The 14,672-nt window shown below is 41.1% G+C and overlaps 1 protein-coding gene across 2 annotated transcripts in view; it reads right to left on the bottom strand.

Moving 5' to 3' along the window:
- Positions 1-11,378, bottom strand: part of qrich1 (glutamine rich 1) — a 37,676-nt gene extending 26,298 nt beyond the window's left edge. For both annotated transcript variants that reach the window (XM_003217846.4, XM_008105445.3), the window contains exon 1: positions 11,229-11,378. The gene's annotated coding sequence lies outside the window, so the exon portion shown is untranslated. The remainder of the gene's footprint in view (positions 1-11,228) is intronic.
- Positions 11,379-14,672: the final 3,294 nt, after the last annotated feature.

The raw sequence follows: 14,672 nt of genomic DNA, 5'->3' as shown, positions 1-14,672 counted from the left end.
CTGATTAATATCCTACTTCTCCAGTTCTGTAGATTTCCCCCCTAAAACACCCAAGTTAATGCTTACAGGTAATTTGAAATAGAGCACTATGGAATTTACAAGCAGTAGGTTATACGCTGTAACATATATACTATAATTTTTCAGTGGTTAAGCATTTTATTACTAATGAATCTGTGTAATTAAATGAACAAGAAAACATCAGAAGACATAAAACTACCACCTGCATTGCACCTGGACAAAAACTAAGGCAAGAAAAAAATTTAGTTGCTCCCACAATCGCTTCCCTATAGTCACCTAACAACCAAGCATTTATCTGATCACTGGAGAATGAATGGATTCATTGTACAAAGATATAAGAAATGTGTGCAGCCACGTGTCATTTCCAGCACTGTTTATAAGCAAGACATGTATTGTGTCTTCACCTCAACTACTGCAGGAGTCAAATAAAGGCCTCAGATTCCAGCTACTGCCAAGAACAATGGTTGCTATCTTGGGCTTTGATGCTTGTTTCTGTTAAGTCACACAGGTATTACACATTAGATGGAGCAGAGTACTTGCTGCTACTGCTCCCCTAGTTGCACCTGCGTTACTCCTGGTGGTTTCTGCAACTTCAAGCCACATTGGAAGATTACATCACAAATCACATCAGCAATGCTAGTCTAAATCGGAACAGCCATTGCCCTGACAGGATCCGTTCTCATTAAGCATGTATAGAGTACCATATGGAAGCAGCAACTAGATGGCACCAGCTGCACAAAGCTAGACAATATATAAATGGGAATCTTAGGCCTTAATTCTTCAGAGTATATTATTAGATATTACTTCTATGGTCTTACTTTTTAAAGGCTTTACTATGATATTAATCAACACCAAAATAACCATTTTAATGTGTATGGAGACCAAACAGCTCATGAATTGCTGCAAACATATTGTGCCAGATGAAGATGAGTCCAAATAAAAAGGGATCAAAATAAAGAAAGAAACAAAACTCTGAATTTCACCATCATTGTTATTCCCTGTTTCTCACAATATAATTATCTGAATGCTAGCAATGGGAGCAGGAGACTCTTATAGATTTTATTCAAATCTTTAAGTTATAGCTATTATCACTGCACTAGATTTTGGAATACATAATAAGTGAAATATATTGGTCCTGTGTTTTAGCCAGTGAGTTTTCAAGTTAAGATCCCAATGAGAAAAAGGAATGATATTTACTTTTCCAATGAAGATTCCAGTTGGCAGACATATGATGCCTTGCTTTCTCTGTAAGCCAGAACTAATGATGCTATTCCCTTTGCTGCTGACCCAGTAAACACTATTCCCAAGAGCAAAGATTAAATGTAACATCTTGTATATAGTGCTTTTTCACACGAGAAATAAAGAGAATCATTTGGAGCAGTCGTAGGTAGAGCCAATCAACTAGACCTTAAAGCGACAGACTTCACAAATATGTTCTCTGTATTCTCAGATGTGAATAACAATTCACAAATGATTATTAGATTTTACAATGGAAGAAAAATACAATCTAATGTCAAACATGACAATTATTTCAATGGAAAGCATATCTAATCAAGGAAATAAAGATATAAACATAATCTTGAATAGTTAATAAAACAATTCATTATTGTTTTAATTTTTGCTAATTTTCACAAATCAAGTGTATGACTTAAGTTGCTCAAATTATATGTTTATTTTTACATTTTTTTTACAATTTTCAAAAGTGATCAACTCCTCTGGGTATCTCACTGCTGAACTGAAAAGAACTCAAAGGTAGTGTTTAAGGACCAAGGCCTCATCTACACTGCCATATAAAATCCAGGTTATTTGCTTTAACCTAGATTATATGGCAGGGTAGACTCATATAATCCAGTTCAAAGCAGATAATGTGGTTTATCTGCTTTGATAATCTGTACTATATGGCAGTGTGGAAGGGGCCTGAGATAATTACTCTTAGGCCTCTTCCACACAGCTAAATAATATCCCACATTATCTGCTTTGAACTGAAATATATGGCAGTGTGGACTCAGATATCCCAGTTCAAAGCAGATATTGTGGGATTTTCTGCCTTGATATTCTGGGTTATATGGCTGTGTGGAAGGGCCCTTAGATACACCACAACTAGGTGTTACAATATTAAGAGTGAAAAATGTCCTTCTATCTGAATGATGTCAAATACTATCAAACTATAATTTAGAAATAGTAAAATTCAGAATGATCAAAATGGAACTCTTTAAACAAACAATAAAATGATAGTTGTGCAAAAATATGTCGAGCTGCATACCTCCACACAAACAGAAAGCTAATACAAGTACAAAGTTAATAGAAGTGACCACATCTTCGCATACTGAAACAGATATGTATGTGATTTAGAAGTTTTAATAGACTTACAAGCTGAACATCAGTCAACAGTATGATGTAGCAGCTAAAAAAGATGATTTTGAGCTACATCAATAGGATCATGGTATAGATCAAACAATAATGCCATTCTATTCTGCTTTGGCTAAAACCTCATTTGGAATACCGTATCCTGTTCCGAGCACCAAAATTCAAGAAAGATATTGACAAGTTGGAGGATTCAGAGGAAGCCAAGCGCTATGAGGAGCAGCTTAGGGAGCTGGGTATGTTAAGTTTGGAGAAGAGAAGGTTAAAGGGTGATATGTTAGCCATGTTTAAATATTTGAAAATATGTCAAATTAAAGATGGAGCAAGTTTGTTTTCTGCAGTTCCAGAGATTAGAACACAGAGCAGTGGATTCAAAGTGTAGGAAAAGAGATTCTACCTAAACGTTAAAAAGAATTTCCTGGCTGTAAAATATGCTGCCTAGAAGTGTGGCAAGGCTGGATGACCATCTGTTGGAAGTGCTTTGATTGTGTATTCCTGCATGGCAGAATGAAGTTAAGACTGAGTGATCCAAGACTTATCTCCCAATTTTATGATTTCAATATGATATTTTGAGAAAATGTCCAGTGCAAGAGAAGAACAAACCTTTATTATTTCCTTTCAAAGTTCAGATGGGCTGAGACAGAACAAGGGGAAAGAGAGACCACATGCACTTAAAGAGAAGCTACACATTACACTTTGCCACACAGCTCCCAGTACAGTAAAATCAATACAAGGACTAGATGATCATCTATTGATGCTGATTCTGAGGAGGCCAGGTCACATGGTACGTACAAAAAAACCCTCTTACCACCCCCAAGAGAGAAGCAGCACTGTGGAAACTTATGTTATATAATTTAAATGATATTTAAAAATCTGGGCTTACATTATATCACTGTTGTCTTTTTCTTTTACCACACCAAACAGAAGCAGATGGACATTTGTGTTTGTTGACAGATGTTATCCAAGAAAGCTACCATCAACTTCCCATAAATGTTGACAAATTCTTCAGCCAGCAATATTTTACAAGTCAGCCCTACAGAAATTTACACAGTATTAAGTGTGACTGAATCCTCAAGCTTCCGTGTGCCCTTTCAACTGAGTATTGACTATTTCTTCCCCCCTCACTGGAGTAAACCTTGAATATCCTGCTGGGAGGGAGAAATTTTCCATTTCAAACCCACCATTCTCATTACATTAGAAATGTATTATTGTAATGTTTAATATTCTTGCTCTCTCTCACACACACACACACACAATATATTTCTCTTTAATATTTTCACCACAGTAACAAGATAAATATTGCAAGGCAGCTTCAAACGGATGAGAGGTGTATCAACTGAATGACAAAAGTTAGTATGGCAGTTCTTCACAAACCCACCTACTCCTACGCTGATCTATGATTATCCAACAGACTACCTTACCTTATTGGAATCTTTCAGAATTAAGAGTAGTCATTTGCTCTTTTATCTGTAATCACCACCAGTAAATTACAAGACTAAGAAATCCAATGCTCAAGAACATTATCCAGAAAATATGCACTTATGCCATGCATTATTGCTACAGTCAATGTTATATTAATAACACTAGTAGCACCAGTGCAGCTAAAATCATATACTGTACGGTAAATCAATGAAAACCCACTGGTCTATTCTTTCTTGACCTACAAGATCTTCACACAAAGTGCTTTGCACTTTTTTATTCTTTTAAAAAGGGTACTTTTAAAATGCCTAACCAAAGCAATACATATTCATCTTATCTGTATTTTCATGTAAATATGAAGTGTGGAGGGTCAGGTCATGTTGATTAGCAAGTAGACAATTCAGAGTACTTTTATCAAAGGAAAATACTTTTGCATGGAGAAGATCATGATGCTGGGGAAAATGGAAGGAAAAAGGAAGAGGGGCTGATCAAGAGCAAACTGGATGGATGGTATCCTTGAAGTGACTGGCTTGACCTTGAATGAGCTAGGGATGGTGACTGGCATGGGCTGGTCCATGAGGTCACGAAGAGTCGGAAGTGACTGAACAAATAAACAACAACAAACTTTTGCATGATATGGGCAATCTAGACTCACCAAGAACCATGCTATATATATATTTCTGATATTTGTATCCTGGACTTCTTAAGGCTTGGGATATTCTAGATAGGACAGAACAAATAAATGCTTTCTAGTCACATTTTTACTATTCTTTTAAGAAATATATACAGGGAAGCCAGTGTTATACTGCATTGCTTTCAGAGTTCAACTCCCCCCCCCCTGCTGTTTTTCAGTGGTATTAACAAGTATCCTTAAATTTTTCATTTTGATATCTAGGAAAATTCTGCATGCTTTGTATAATGCTAATATTATTTTGATACTTAAGAAAGAATGAAATGCAACTGAACTGAAGAACTATACACCTATTTCCTTGATTAATAATGCCTAAAAACTATTTACTTCAATTCTAGTAGAAATATTGAATAAGGCTTTACAGGATTTGAAACATGAAGGGTGATGTGATCTTACTTTTTACCCAAAAGGTTTTTCAGAGACAACATTAGGTGCGTTTTGGAGGCTTTGGAGTGCTATGATAAATATAATGAAAACAAGTAGCATTAACTTTTTTTTAGATGCAGAGAAAATAAGATAATGAGAACTGGTCAATCCTTTTGTTGATTTGGAGAAGATGAAGTCTGAGCAGAATTTTGCTCTATGGATTAATTGCTATATTGTGTTAGAACAGCCTAGAGTTTGATTATTGGTAGCAGTCTTTTCTTAAAGAACTTTATTGAAAGTGAACCATGTCTAGGTTTAGATCAGAATGGAAGACTGTTTGGAAAGATTTGTTAACTGTCTTGAATTCAATGATGGAAAAAAGAGTGGGGGAAAAAGTAGCATTAATGTGTAAGGATAGCATTTTCTAAACCTCAAAACAGAACATAGATATTGCTGACATCTACAGGCAGTCCCCAAGTTACAAACAATATAGGTTCTGTAGGTTTGTTCTTAAGCTGAATTTGTTTGTAAGTTGGAATAGGTACATTTTAAAGTGTAATTTCAGCAAAAATATATATTTTAGCTTTGGTTAGCATAGGGAAGAGTTAACACCCCCTATGGTGTTCGTTTGGTTTTTTGTCTGTGCCCCTGTTCAGAAGATTTCAGCTCACTTTCAGTCCTTGCAATAATTGGATTTTGAAAATACTGGCTTGTTCTGAAAACAAGGATTGGTGAGGAAGCTTCAGTTGAGACACCTTTTCCCCACGATACCTCTTTAAAGAGATAATTTCCCTTCTGAGGGGTCTATTTCTCTCATTTCCAGTTGCCTCACTCCCATTCTTAACTATGTTAAGTCAGATGTTTGTAACTTTGGGACTGACTGTACTACAATATTTTTCTTTTAGTAAGCCACTCAAGACAAATCAAAGTTCCACCAAGATAAGCTTCATTGTCCATTCCACTAGGTAAGACACGACGGAGAGCAGGTGCAGGAATTTCCATATTAGACATCTGCTGTGCTTTACCTGTACAGATGTATCAGCCAACACTTTTGATAACTTAAAATGTCATATGGAAACACAAGTGAATGAAAGGCAAGATTTCCATAATGGCTTAGGCCCAAATAAATCTGTTCATCTTTATGTTGCCACAAAACTGCAAGAAATGCTCAAAATATAATCCACATAATAGGCTGGTTCACTGAGGCCAGTTGAATCCATCACCTATTTCTAACTTGGGCCTAATTAAAGAGGAAGAATAGTCTAACCAACTATAAAGAACACTATGCAAAAGGTATGCCTTTTTTTAAGTTTTTTTTTTGTTTGTGTCAGGAGCAACTTGAGAAATTGCAAGTAGCTTCTGGTGCGAGAGAATTGGCTGTCTGCAAGGACGTTGCCCAGGGGACACCCGCATGTTTGATGTTTTACCGTCCTTGTCTTATCTTAAGGAAGAAAAAGGAGGTGATAGGGCCACTGCAAGGAGAAGATGGGGTGATTGCAACAGGGGATAGGGAAAAGGCAGAACTGCTTAACACCTTCTTTGCCTCGGTCTTCTCAGAAAAAGAAAGCCATCTTCAACCTCAGCAACATGGAATGGACGAAGGATTGGGGGAAATCCAACCCCAAATAGGCAAACAAGTTGTCCAGGAACACCTGGCCGCTCTAAACGAATTCAAGTCGCCAGGGCCAGATCAACTACATCCAAGAGTACTGAAGGAACTAGCGGAAGTTATTTCAGAACCACTGGCAATTATCTTCGAGAGTTCTTGGAGAACGGGAGAAGTCCCAGCAGATTGGAGGAGGGCGAATGTGGTCCCTATCTTCAAAAAGGGGAAAAAGAACGACCCAAACAATTACCGTCCGGTCAGCATCACATCGATACCAGGCAAGATTCTAGAAAAGATCATTAAGGAAGTGGTCTGCGAACACTTAGAAACAAATGCGGTCATTGCTAATAGTCAACACGGATTTACCAAAAACAAGTCATGCCAGACTAATCTGATCTCTTTTTTCGATAGAGTTACGAGTTGGGTCAATACAGGGAATGCCGTGGATGTAGCCTACCTGGATTTCAGTAAGGCCTTCGACAAAGTCCCCCACGACCTTCTGGCAAACAAACTAGTAAAATGTGGGCTAGACAAAACTACGGTTAGGTGGATCTGTAATTGGCTAAGCGAACGAACCCAAAGGGTGCTCACCAATGCATCGTCTTCATCATGGAAAGAAGTGACAAGTGGAGTGCCGCAGGGCTCCGTCCTGGGCCCGGTTCTGTTCAACATCTTTATTAACGACTTAGACGAAGGGTTAGAAGGCACGATCATCAAGTGTGCAGACGACACCAAACTTGGAGGGATAGCTAACACTCCAGAAGACAGGAGCAGAATTCAAAATGATCTTGACAGACTAGAGAGATGGGCCGAAACTAACAAAATGAAGTTCAACAGGAACAAATGCAATATACTTCACTTCGGCAGAAAAAATGGAATGCAAAGATACAGAATGGGGGATGCCTGGCTTGACAGCAGTGTGTGCGAAAAAGACCTTGGAGTCCTCGTGGACAACAAGTTAAACATGAGCCAACAATGTGATGCGGCAGCTAAAAAAGCCAACGGGATTCTGGCCTGCATCAATAGGGGTATAGCATCTAGATCCAGGGAAGTCATGCTCCCCCTCTATTCTGCCTTGGTCAGACCACACCTGGAATACTGTGTCCAATTTTGGGCACCGCAGTTGAAGGGAGATGTTGACAAGCTGGAAAGCGTCCAGAGGAGGGCGACTAAAATGATTAAGGGTCTGGAGAACAAGCCCTATGAGGAGCGGCTTAAAGAGCTGGGCATGTTTAGCCTGCAGAAGAGAAGGCTAAGAGGAGACATGATAGCCATGTACAAATACGTGAAGGGAAGTCATAGGGAGGAGGGAGCAAGCTTGTTTTCTGCTGCCCTGCAGACTAGGACACGGAACAATGGCTTCAAACTACAGGAAAGGAGATTCCACCTGAACATCAGGAAGAACTTCCTCACTGTGAGGGCTGTTTGACAGTGGAACTCTCTCCCCCAGGCCGTGGTGGAGGCTCCTTCTTTGGAGGCTTTTAAGCAGAGGCTGGATGGCCATCTGTCGGGGGTGCTTTGAATGCGATTTCCTGCTTCTTAGCAGGGGGTTGAACTGGATGGCCCATGGGGTCTCTTCCAACTCTACTATTCTATGATTCTATCTCATGCCCTGGCATAGGGAGCTGGAGCTGACAGAGGGAGCTCACCTGCTCTCCCCGGATTCGTATTACTGACCTGTCGGTCAGCAGTCTCCTGCACAAGGGTTTAATCCATTGTGCCACCGGGGGCTCCCTTTTTTTTAAAGGGGAAATATAGAAACTCTGATCAGCGGAAAAGAGAAAAGTTACTTAGTGTGATTTTAAACTGGAGAATTAATGTAGTCTGATACCACTTTAACTGTCATGGTTCAATGCTACAGAATCATGGGATTTATACTTTTCCAGGGTCTTTTGTCTCCTCTGCCAAAATGTGTTGGTGCCTCAACAAACTGCAAATCCCAAAATACCATTGCATTGAGCCATGCAGTTAGTGGTGTGAGAGTGCATTAATTCTATAGAATAGACGCACCTCCTTAGGATCATTCAATTGGCTTATCAGGCCCATATGCATTTCACAGTGGACCCTGCTCACTACAGAGCATCCATAAAACTCTTAACACGTACAGGTTGAGTATGCTCTATCTCAAATATTTGGGGATTCTTTTCTGATTTTGAAATACCTGCATTTGCATATACGTATATAATAAGATATCTGGAACATGGAACCCATGTCTAAGCATGAATTAACTTGTCTTCCATGTACACCTTATCCATAGGATATTGACAAGCTGGAACATGATCAAAATCATGTCGGAAGTGCTTTAATTGTGTGTTTCTGCAAGGGAGAATAGGGTTAGACTGGAAAGAACTTGAGGTGTCTTCCAAGTCTTCGTTTATTTGGTACATCTGCACTATAGAATTAATGCAGTTATTAATGCTGTTTAACACCACTAAATCCCAACAAATCACCATCAAACCTCAGTTTAAAAGCCTCCAGAGAAAAAGGCTCAACATATGAGTTTATGATCCATGAATTCTGGAGACTAACTCAGCCCTATCACAAGTCTCAGGAGGCAGGCATTTATTGGCCTGCGGGCAACCTCCTAAACTTAAATAAACACCACTTACAATAAGATACAAAATATGGATGGTGATACAGGGATTGGATATACATGCCTTTCTCATATTTTCTACAGTCGTGTATGAGCTGGTGTTTCTGGCCGAATAAAGTTGGAACTAAATAGCCCTTGGAATTTCTGCTATGGCCCCTTCCACACAGCTGAATAAAATCCACACAGAACTGGATTATAGGGCAATGTGGACTCAGATAACCCAGTTCAAAGCAGATATTGTGGATTATCTGCCTTAATATTCTGGGTCATATGGCTGTGTGGAAGGGCCCTTATATGAGTTTATCAGTAGAATAGAGTTGGAACTGAAGGGCCCTTGGAGTCTCTTCTATGGCCTCTTCCACATAGGCCCTATATCTCAGGATTTCTGCTTTAAACTGGATTATATGAGCCTGCACTGCCAGATAATCTGGAATAAACAGAAAACTTTGGATCAGATCCCGGGGAAAAGGGCCTGTCTGGAAGGGCCCTCAGACACCCCAGTTCAAAGCAGATATTGTAGATTATTTGCCTTGAAATTCTGGGTTATATGGCTGTGTGGAAGGACCCTTACATGAGTTTATGAGCAGAACAAAGTTGGAACTGAATGGACCTTGGAGTCTCTTCTATGGCCTCTTCCACATAGCTGTATAAAATCCACACTGAACTGGATTATATGACAGTGTGGAAGGGCCCTTATATGAGCCAATGAGCAGAATAGAGCTGGCCCTTAGAATCTCTATACTATCAACACTGTTCAGTATGTGTTAACTCCAGAAGACAGGACTGTGAACATGTCCTGCAATTTTGTATTTGTTCATTTGGAATTAAACTATAGTGAGCACTTAGGTCCAATAAAGATCAATAGCTTTACGCTGGGAATATTTTGTACATTTGGTTGTCAGTTATTATTATATTTTGGCCGATTCCTTAAACCCAAAACTACCATTTGAGAAGAACTGAAATTATGATAACAGCAATCCTAAGTATCTAGTTCAAGTGCATTAAAACAAAAACCAAAAATATTTCCATAGATAGCCTGAAGGTAATTTTAAATAATTTTATGAAGGAGACAAAATGTGTTTACACTGGATTATCGGAAAGTCAAGGTGTCAATCAGGAACCTTCCACATGGCAATATAACCCAGAATATCAAGGCAGAAAATCCCACAATATCTGCTTTGAACTGGGTTATCTGAAGGCCCTTCCACACAGTCCTGTATCCCAGAGTATCAAAACAGAAAATCCCACAATATCTGCTTTGAACTGGGTTATCCGAGGGCCCTTCCATACAGCCCTATATCCCAGAATATCAAGGCAGAAAGCCCCACAATATTTACTTTAAACTGGGTTATGAGTCCACACTGCAATATATTCCAGTTCAAAGCTGAAAACGTGGGGTTTTATTCAGCTGTGTGGAAGGGGCCTCAATGTGGGCAATTTCGAAGTCTTTTCGGATCAACCTGTCATAAATTACTGCGGACTAGTAGGCCGCACCAAAAAAAAAAAAAAAAAGGATAGTCCCCGCCTCGCCCGTTATTCCAGCGCAACCTTCAGGCCAAAGGGTGGGAAGAGAAATAAGCGTCGTCCTGGCGACACAAAGCAAGCGCTAAAGGCCCGGCGCGAGGGATAAATCATGGGCCGCGCAAGCAACACAAGACGCGTCCTATGCAGCAGCAGTAGCAACAGCAGCAAGAGCAGAAGGCCCCTCATCTTGCAGCGAGGCAATAGGGAGAAAAAGAAACAGCGCGCGAGCATGCGCACGCGCGCCTCCTCCTTCTCAGGATTCTATATACCCCGGGCGCGCGCGCTCCCGCTCCTGTCCTCTCCCCGCCCGCGCGACAATCCCCCCTCCCTTCTCCTTTTTCTCCCAGTGGGCGGGGCCGCGGAGGAGGGGGGGGGGGAAAAAGAGAGTTTTGGAACGCCAAGGCGCGGCCCGGAACACAGGGAGAGAACAGAGAAAGGAGACAGCAGGGCCCCGATCCCGCCCTCTCTTCCCGTAGCCGTCAATCACCGACGCGTGCACGCGCGCTGAGGCCTCTTCTCCTCGCCCAACCCCCCTCCTATATTTTTTCCCGAGGCCCGTTTCCCTCTTCCATTCTCCTCCCTTCCCTCCCTGCCTCTCTCCGATATCCCGCCGTAGAGGCCGCGGCCTAGCCCCAGCTCCGCCTCACCCCGGCCCTCGCGCCGCCGTCGCCACCTCAGGCCCCGCGTCTGTTCTCCCCTCACAGCTCCCTGGGCGCCATCTTACATTCAACCCGCCACGGCCAATCAGCGGCCGCGCTCGGGCTCGCGACAGCTCCGCCTCCAAGCCGCGCGAGAACTGGATCCCCAGCCCCGCCCCTCGCCTTAAAGTGGACGGGCGCCTTCGAAGCAGGGAGCGGCGGGGGGAGTAGAGTAGAAAGCGAAGGGGAATAAAATGGTGTATGTGTTATGCAGGGTGTCGTGGTTTGATAAGGCACTGAGCTGTGTGTGTGTTAACTGGAAAATGAAGGGCGTGAAGCCGATTGGCTGAGACTGGCAAGACCTGGGGATTGAATTGATACTGTTTCTGTTCTGCTGCTGCAGAACCAGTTTGGACAAGTTTTCATTTGCTGTCTGAGTACTGCTAGTGAAGAGAGCTTTGTACTCAAAGTGAGGCCTTGCTATTTTGAGGCCTGTTTGTTGCTGAGAAAAAGGAGAAGAACCAGATTTGTGGACTTCTGAAAGTGATCAATGGGACCATTGTAAATACTGTTTTTTTTTAATGTCTTGGAATCAGTAAAGTTCCTGTATTTTTTGTTCTGCAAACCCGAGTCTTAGGCGATCCCCTGTAGTTCGAGGATGATGGTCCTCCATTTCTTGGAAGACGCCTGTGTGTGATTTTTTTTTAATGTGTGGAGGTCGGTGCACGGCCGGTCAACACACAGTCTTCACAGAGTGAGGTTCCAGCAGTGATGTGATTAACACAACGAGAGTGGCTTCTCAGTCTGTTGCAGCCTTCTTCCGCCTTCACAGCCATTGTAACATGTACCATGTTATCCTCCGTCTGCTCCGCCGTTGAGGTCTTTGGGTCTTCGGATTGTTCTTGGTCTGGAACTCCCCTGTGGCCACTCCTGGGAGTGTGTGACTCCTGTGGTTGTGCCCTCAGGTTCATTGGAACACACAAGCCCCCTTACCACATCAAGGTGACAATCCATCGACGGGGTATGCAAAACTGAGTGGCAAGTTATTGTTCTGCAGGTGACTGGATCGTGGGCGCACGTAAGAGCTTCCATTTATCATAATCAAATCCGTAACAGAGGAGAATGGATATTCTATGTTCCCCGCAAGGAAGTTATTATTATATAGATTTATTTCCTTTGCTTTATTATATAATATTTACACACACACACCCAAAAAAACTGCCACCATAAAGAAGCCCAAGGTTCAGATTAGGAAGACACCAATCCTTAGGGTTTGTGGTTCCCAAACTTTGGAGTGCATCTGCATCATGGAATTAATGCTGCTCAATAATAATAATAACAACAACAAGGAAAAAACATGAATGTCAACAGAAAGAAGGAAACCATGAAAATGAACCAAATCAGACTACCAGTATTTTTTTTTTAAAAAAACCTCTAAATAAATAAATAAAGAACAACACTCAGAAAACGGGAATTCCAGACATGAAATAATTAGGGCAAGGTAACACCTCCCAACAAAGCATGCCTCCATGTAGGAAGCAGTCAGGCTTTGAAGCTGCAAGGCTATTCAATGCTAATCAAGCTGGCCATTTGCAACATTCACACAGACAAGAGTTCTTTCTCCCACCCTGGACATTATTCCACAGATATAAAAATCCCACTTGCCTAGTTTCCAACAGACCTCACAACCTCTGAGGATGCCTGCTATAGATGTGGGTGAACACAGCCTAGAAAACTCACAGCAACCTAGTGATTCCAGCCATGAAAGCTTGGGCTTGGGCCTAAACACTCCGCTACATATTTTATGGTGAAACTAGTGAACTCTGTTGCCCGCATATTCCAGATCCCCCCAAATAAAAGGTATGACATGGGAGAGAAGGCAATAGCTGTCCACATGGTGCTGGACTCAGCTTCCAATAATAAGCCCAGTGGTCAGGGATGAGATACATTATGCTCCAATAGCATCTGGAACAGGCATTGGCAAACGGGCTTTCTAGGTGTTGTGGACTTCAACGCCCACAATTACTAAGAGCCGGTAGGCCGTTAGAAATTGTGGCAGTTCAAGTCCAAAACCCCATAGAGGGACAAAACTTTCCCATGCCTGATCTGGAATGTCATGTTCCCCACCTGTAAAGTTGATGATGTTTTGTGAACTTACCAGTCTCCATATGGAATGTTCCTCATTAGGCCAGGAAGTGTTATTTCATCTAAGCCTTATGGTATGTCATTACTTTATTCCAAGACAAGGCAGTCTATACTGTGATCCCATTGGAGTTTGGTTCCAGGATGCACCATGGATACAGAATTCCATGAATGCTCAGGTCCCATTATGTACAATAGCATAATAAAACGTTGTCCCTTGTATATACAGTAGAGGCTCACTTATCCAACACTCGCTTATCCAACATTCTGGATTATCCAACGCATTTTTGTAGTCAATGTTTTCGATATATTGTGACATTTTGGTGCTAAATTCGTAGTAATTACAACATAACATTACTGCGTATTGAACTACTTTTTCTGTTAAATGTGTTGTATAACATGATGTTTTGGTGCTTAATTTGTAAAATCACAACCTAATTTGATGTCTAATAGGCTTTTCCTTAATCTCTCCTTATTATCCAACATATTTGCTTATCCAACAAACTGCTAGTGTCACCATAATATATTTTCAGTTATCATAGAATCATAAGAGTAGGAAGAGGCCCCAGTCCAACCCTCTGCCGTGCAGGAAAAGGACCCTTTACAGATTAAGGCCTGGCCTCTGTGTAAAGGAAGGAGCCTCCACCACACTCCGAGCCAGTGAATTCGACTGTTGAACAGCTCTGGAGGTTCCTCCTAATGTTTAGGTGGAATAAACCCCTACATTTCAGTAGGAACAATTATATAGACATGGGACCATCTTGGGCCCCAATTTTGAGAAATAAAAATTTGATAAAGGAAAGAAGGAAGAATTTCAGAAGAATTTTATGCCAAAAGGGTTGAGGATTCATGGTCTAGGAAACTCTGTAGCTGAACAAGTAATGGAAGCATAAATGCCTTTCAAACATGCAAATATTTTAGAAATATTATGAGATCCATACAGGCAGCATATAAATAACACTTGCTCCATTCAGGTGAGTGAACAGAAAAAAAATAAGTAAATGATCATTATGCCTTGCTTTTCTTACAATTATGATACATGGAATTCTGTCCTAATAAGTCCTGGAGCCCAAAGTCCATAACTTCTGTCCAGGCTTTAGCAAAGTTTGCATTAACAGGTTCAGAGATAAGCAGCTTGGCTCATACAAATCCCAAGAATTTCCTCATTGTATATTAGCAATATGAACAGTTTTATAAGAAGGCCAGTTTGCTCATCTAAGATCCATACAAGTCACTGAAAGTAATTTATATCTAAAAAAGGGACTTGTAGCACAACCCTGTACTGGTCCCTTGATAATGGTATAAGAGTCT

The sequence above is a fragment of the Anolis carolinensis genome, chromosome 2 (genome assembly GCF_035594765.1).
Source record: "Anolis carolinensis isolate JA03-04 chromosome 2, rAnoCar3.1.pri, whole genome shotgun sequence".
Lineage (NCBI taxonomy): Eukaryota > Metazoa > Chordata > Lepidosauria > Squamata > Dactyloidae > Anolis > Anolis carolinensis.
Note: the sequence above shows the minus strand (reverse complement) of the source record. Positions and strands in the feature narration are given on the sequence as shown.